Below are 6541 nucleotides of genomic sequence, written 5' to 3'. Positions count from 1 at the left end.
TATGGCTAAGACATGAGCAGTGGGGGGAACTCAAGTGTTAGAATGCATATCTTCTGTGATCGTCACCAGGCAAGAACAAGACTACGCCACCAGGAATACTCAAAGGGAAATGTGTCCTAGTGCTGCCTCTGCATTCTGCCCGCTGCCCAACACACTGCCCTGCAGATGTCAGTTTTGTCGTTGCATTAATCACTTTTCCATTACTGGGACAAAATACTTAACATACACAACTAAAATGAGAAAAAAATTATTTGGGATCAAAATTTCAAAAGTTCCCGTCTATGGTCTGTTGGCTCTAAGGCAGAAATGATGTGGTGAAGGAAAGCTGCTCTCTCATGCCAGCCAAGCAGCAGAAGCAAGGCAGAGAGAGGAAGGACCGGGGCCACATGCCAGTGGCCTGTCCCCTGCCCCAGCTGGGCCAGCTCCCTCATAGCCCATTCTACTGCAAACACAGCAATGGATGGATCCACCTGTGGCTAATGCCACTGTGATCCAACGTCTAGGCCCCTTTGGACATCAGTGCACTGGGGATCAGGCCCTAAGTATGTGAGTCTCTGGAGATGATCATTCATCCACTCCAATAGCTTGCAGACTTAGGAGAAAGAGCGGGTGGGAGGAGTATGCCTTCCCTTCACGAACCCATGAGAATTAGCACTTGCTGCACAGAGCAAATACCAAACAAATGCTTATGAAATGCAATTACTGCATTAAGGTGGGATATTATGAGTACATTCTTTTAAATTACCTCCCATAAAGCTTTAAATGAGTTTTATAAGAGACATACATTTTCAAGTCATAAACAAATACATATTGTATAAATATATGTATGTATGTACATATATACACATATTTCAAATAGATTAATTCTTTACAAAGAATTAAAATGAGGCAAGCCAATGGGAACCCCTTTCTCTGTAGCACACACAAAAGTAGATTCCATCTGGCCATGATCTGGGTCTCTTTTGTAAATCATCTAGACTCCTTTCTATGGTGGGTATTTTCATGCTAAAGTCAAAAACACATCTTGGGGCTGGGGAGATGGCTCAGTGGAATAAGTGCTTCCCTGGCAAGCGCAAGGGCCTGAGTTCAATCCCTGGTTCCAAAAAAAAAAAAAAAAACCACTTCTTAAGTGTGTCAGCCAATCAGCCAAGTGACCAAAAGTCTTATGTGTGCTCCAGGTTAGTGCCATACTGGAGCAAGACTCTGAACGTCTTTCTGGCTGAAAGGTGACACTCAGAAGCTAGAGTGTAATAAAAAACAAAGAACTATGAAGACCCTATAGTACCGCGTGGTGGGGAATGTTGCTTCTTGTCCTATGGAAGAGGAGAATGTGGCAGCAAGTCCTATCTTGTTGTTTCTGAGATATTCGAGTCTTCAATGGGGTTATGGGCGTACCCATGGCAACCAGTTGATGTCACTTTAGCTACAAACTCTAAGGTGACATCAGCCCTAGGCATACTCATTCATTGCTCTTTTCTTTTCTTTTCCCTGAGAGGAGAGCAGGTTCTTGAATGAATGTGTACAGAGCACCCTCCAGAGGCCTGAATTTGATTGAGGCTATGAATGACACAAAGAATTTTTCAGTCTCTCATGCTTTCAAGATACTTGCAACTATGTAGAAGAGATAAAAGAGAATCTAGAAACCCATGTTCAGGGTTAGTCATCTGTGTTTTAACATCACAGGTGACAGCTTTAAACTGCCACATTGTGGAGTGAAGAAGATAACAGGTCAGGTGATTTTATGACAGAGCAAGCTCTTCAGAGAGCTCCCCATGCAGCCACTGGAGCCCCAAGCCACCAGTGCTTCTCCTGTCAACAGCTGTGTCTCTCCTTCTCCTTCTTGCTGGAAGGATTGCCTGTGTGCTCTCTGGCTCTTCACATCGCCCTCCTGAGAGAGTACAGATTGGTTTGCTGAGGTTGTGCAACTTTTTCAGCCTCACAGTAACTGTCTCCTTTTCAAGAAGCCTCTGCTTCCTGAGGAAAAGGGCACAACTTCTTGCTGCAAGGGTGACACTGACTCCTTTGTCAGCTCTTCCTACAGAGAAGAAAGAGGATGAACACTAAAATGAATCTTTAACGTGAAGCAAGTGTCACAAGTTGGTTAGACTCAATAATCTGGAGCATGTCTAGTGGGCCCATATTTTGGTCTTTGTCATTGATTTCTACCTAGAGTTTCTTCTAGGTTCCTAGCTCCTCTCTCCTCCTCTCCCAATTCACCCTTTTTCTTATAGTTTTCAAAAAACATCAGTTCCTTGAGCTAACTTGTAAGTGTTTTGGAAGTGTCTTTAAATAAAGGCAGTGTTTTCTCTCAAATGGAATATGTTGAAAGAATCCAGCAGCCCTGAAGATATACAATCAATACTTCACCTGAACCATTGATACCCTTGCCCGTCACTTAAATATCATTACAGGAAAGATTTCAACGAGATCAGGGCACATTATACTTTAAAGTTTGACTTTAAAGGATGCCTGGGCTTTGCTGAAAGGCATTAGTAATGGAATTCTTTATCTCTGAGCTTAATTTATTCTGAGGAGAATAGGGCCATTATCTTAAATCTATTTTTTCCAACAGAGAAAACAGGCCTCAGAAGTCCAGCACTTATAAAGAAATCATTGTTTAATTACCTTTTTGTTTAACTCTTTGTAGAAGGAAGGGAGCAGCAGTGCATTACTAGAAAAGGGAGATGCATCTACCAGGTGGCCGCCAACACACTTTCCAGTGCTCCTTTTGTCACCTTTGCTCTTCCTGTGCTTTTGAATTTTAAGCTTGCTGTGGTTCTGAACCACAGCTGAAGCCAACTTTCACTGTGAACGTTGCGATCACTGTGGTGGTGATGGGGCTTTGAGTGTGAAGACCGCCAGGATCCATACCGGAAGGGGTAAATGCTTCAGGAGTGTCATGTGCTACGTGAATGCCTAAAATAAAAGGAGTTTATGCCAGTAAGACACATTGCCACTAACTCCCCTCAAAACCCTCTGTCTTGCTTTGGAGACATCTACCTCATCATTCTTACCACTTTCGTTTTTTTAAGAGCGGAATATATTTATTGGGAGAGAGAAAGCTCCTGTCATAGAGAGGGACAGAAGAGGGGCCTGAGTGGGTTGTCCCAGGGAAGCTGTCTCTTCCAAGGACTACTACCGTGTAACCCTATGTGGTGAGGTGGGTCTAAGGTGGAGGAGAACATTGGAACTCACTTAGGTGGGCATGAGGTGGGACAAAACTATGGAAAAACAATGAGATTACTAGCACCATCACTCAGACCAAAATATGGGCCCACTAGACATACTCCAGATTATTGAGTCTAACCAACTCAATGTGACACTTGCTTCACATTAAAGATTCATTTTAGTGTTCATCCTCTTTCTTCTCTGTAGGAAGAGCTGACAAAGGAGTCAGTGTCACCCTTGCAGCAAGAAGTTGTGCCCTTTTCCTCAGGAAGCAGAGGCTTCTTGAAAAGGAGACAGTTACTGTGAGGCTGAAAAAGTTGCACAACCTCAGCAAACCAATCTGTACTCTCTCAGGAGGGTGATGTGAGGAGCCAGAGAGCACACAGACAATCCTTCCAGCAGGAAAGGAGAGACACAGCTGTTGACAGGAGAAGCACTGGTGGCTTGGGGCTCCAGTGGCTGCATGGGGATCACTCAGGTAAAACTGATTAAACCCAGTACCAAATGGGGAAGCGAGTCACGTAGCAAGTCACATAGCAAGTCATGAATACAGCACAGGGTCTCTTCCTGTTGGGGGTTGGGTTAGTGATTCTTCAAGGCTCTTTCAAGGTGATTGATGCCTGTTTAGCATACCCATCCCTGGTGCCCATCCCCAGGGAAGTACGTGACTGCATTTGTTTACTTTTGTCTTGATCTTGCCACTTTCTGAAGCACCTCTGAAAGCCCTCTTTCTTCTTCAATGTCTTTTGCTGAGTGATCAAAAGTAGACTGAGTGCTGTGGCCAAGTGCCATCCAAGAGGAAGGCAGGCTTATAAACGCTGTGCTGTGTCCTCATCCATCTTGGTCACCAGATCTGGCACTGGGTGACTTCTTGCTCTTGCCTGAAGTCAAAATGACTGTGAGAAGGAAACCTTCTGAGTTGGCTGAGGACATCAAGTTAGCTGCGATGGTGCGACTAAAGACTCTCAGCAAGGAGGACTCCCAGAACTCTCAGAAAGTGGAAAGAGCTGTGAGATAACCATGTTTGAAGCAAGAGGGACTATTTCGAGGAGAACCGATGGCATTGTGTCTTTTACTCCAATCTTTTTCAAAATTTAAGCACTCACATTTTTCAGTCACACCTCATATACAATTTGCTGTAAATTAAACACATGAGGGCTGCGTGTTGGCACACACGGGAATAGACACGTTCACAGCTGGCTCCTTGACCCAGACTATTTGCCTCCTATCTGCAAAACAACCAATTTGGCAAACAGAGAAAGTGATCCATCAACTGGCTATGTCTTTTTTAAAAGCAACCAAACAGCAAACAAATAATATGGCATTCTGTGCTTTCTCCCACCAGGCAATTTGCTTAGCTAAAGTGATATTAGCTTTGTACAAAGAGATCTGGGCAGTGGTGAGTCTCTGGCATACTACAGGCATAGAGCTCCTCCACAGTTCCTTGCTGGCTTTCCTTGTGATATGTAAAAGTCAGTCACTAGGCTTCTAAGACACGTTTTGGGCCACACATTTGTGGGTCACTTGTGAGCTAAATGACTTTATGCCCAATTGTTACAGGACTCAGGGGCAGCTGCCTCACTAGGCCTGAGTGTAATCAACCTCCTCACTCTGCCCTCTCGCTTGGTTGCACCTTCACTGCAGCTGCTTCCAAAACCTCAGCCCTAGAAGTCAGCCTGTCTGATCTGTAAGTGGTGAGAAGGGCAGAACTTCCCGACACCGAGGGTGACGGCGCCTGGAGGATTTCACTGCATTGCTTAAAGTTGGTTAGGTGCAAGGAGAAGAGTAGGCGCCGTTATAAAGCAGGAACAGGAAGCCGGTCAGCTTTCCACGTGGGGTTTTCAGCTCTTTCCTGTCCTCGGTCAGGCAGCACAGGTGTTACTCTTCTTTCTTTCTTCCTTTCTTGCTTTTTTTCCTGCTATGATCAGAGTTTGTGTCTAATGGTTTACTGGATCACATTTTATAGGGCCAGCTGACTTTAATGTCCTCCATTCACTTCTGAGCTATCTTCATGTCTACAAAGAGTGAAGGACTATAAAGAATTTAGGCAGGCTCGTGTTTTGATCACTTTCTCTGAATGATCATTATCCCCAAGTCAAGAAATCAATGCACTTCCAAAGTTAGATAGATAGATGACAGATTAGATAGATAGATAGATAGATAGATAGATAGATAGATAGATAGATAGAGGCAAGAAGTCATTTTATAAAATTGTCATGGATTTTCCAGGGTTTTTCCATCCTTGAAAATCAGTTTGTCACAGACTAATTGGCTTCCCACTTCTCTTAGCCTGTATTTCCTGCAGTTGCAGTGACCTCAAGAATGGGAGAGATTTTCCCCTGCCTTTAAACCCCTCATCTTGCAGCATTCCCACCGATTGCAAAAGAAGGTTCAGAGGACTGCTGGAAAAGAAAGCCTGGACTGTAACCATCAAAATCGCCACTTATCTTGGCATTTATGACATGCTCTGAGTTATGTGCTATTTTTAAAAATTGAATATAAACTGCAAAGACTTGAGACAGTCGTATTTTTCAACTATGCACATGCACACCTATCTGAAAACTCCTTTTATGTTTGCTTTTATGTTCTCCACTTTTATTCTTGGTCCTTATTCCCATTTCCTCCTCTAGTTCATGGGTGAGCTTTTACTATGACTGATATATGTCATTTAATATATATGCAAAGTATGTGGCATTTCCACATGAATTATTTTAATTTACCTAAATGATAGTGTGCTACAGACATAATTCTATATCTTCTTCCACCCAACGTTGCTTTTAATAATTGTTTATGTTTTAGATATTTTCTCAGTTCATTGTTTCTCATTGTTGCAACCACAAGTCTTATTTATTCATTCTCTTTCCCTGAGTCTCTGCCCGGCATCTAATTCCCCATCCCTGTGGGTCTGTGTGAGAATCCCAGCCATCACACCATCTGGTAAGATTTCAATGTCTTAAAATATTCACACGCATCATTTCATTAGGTACCACTAAGTGTACTCTACGGTAACTGGCCATTTCACTTTCTCCTTCATGGGATTTCAGGTTCCCCGCATTTGCTGTTGCCTGGTACGCAACATTATTTGATTCCCCCTACCCTAACTTGTATAAAGCAGTGCTTTATTTTTATTTTCATTTCCTTTGTCACTAATAACTTTGATCCTAATTCTTGACTCACAACTAAATAGGAAGCTGTATATGACATCAGAGGCCAGAATCAGGACAAACATAACCTGGAAATGCCTGAAACAAAATGCTTGGCGGGCGCTAGGAGTGTAGCTCAATGGTAGAAAAATTACCTAGCATGCGCAGCGCCTTGGGTTCCATCCCCAGCAACACAGAGAGAGAGAAATGTGTGTGTGTGTGTGTGTGTG

General features: G+C 43.4%; 1 protein-coding gene across 3 annotated transcripts in view; it reads left to right on the top strand.

The window, feature by feature from the left end:
* The window catches only part of Kirrel3 (kirre like nephrin family adhesion molecule 3), a 583940-nt gene that overhangs the window by 101586 nt on the left and 475813 nt on the right, over nt 1-6541 (top strand). The window lies entirely within an intron of this gene.

The sequence above is a fragment of the Octodon degus genome, unplaced genomic scaffold (genome assembly GCF_000260255.1).
Source record: "Octodon degus isolate 3935 unplaced genomic scaffold, OctDeg1.0 scaffold00136, whole genome shotgun sequence".
NCBI classification, from domain to species: Eukaryota; Metazoa; Chordata; class Mammalia; order Rodentia; family Octodontidae; genus Octodon; species Octodon degus.
This window is presented reverse-complemented; position numbering and strand designations above follow the sequence as displayed.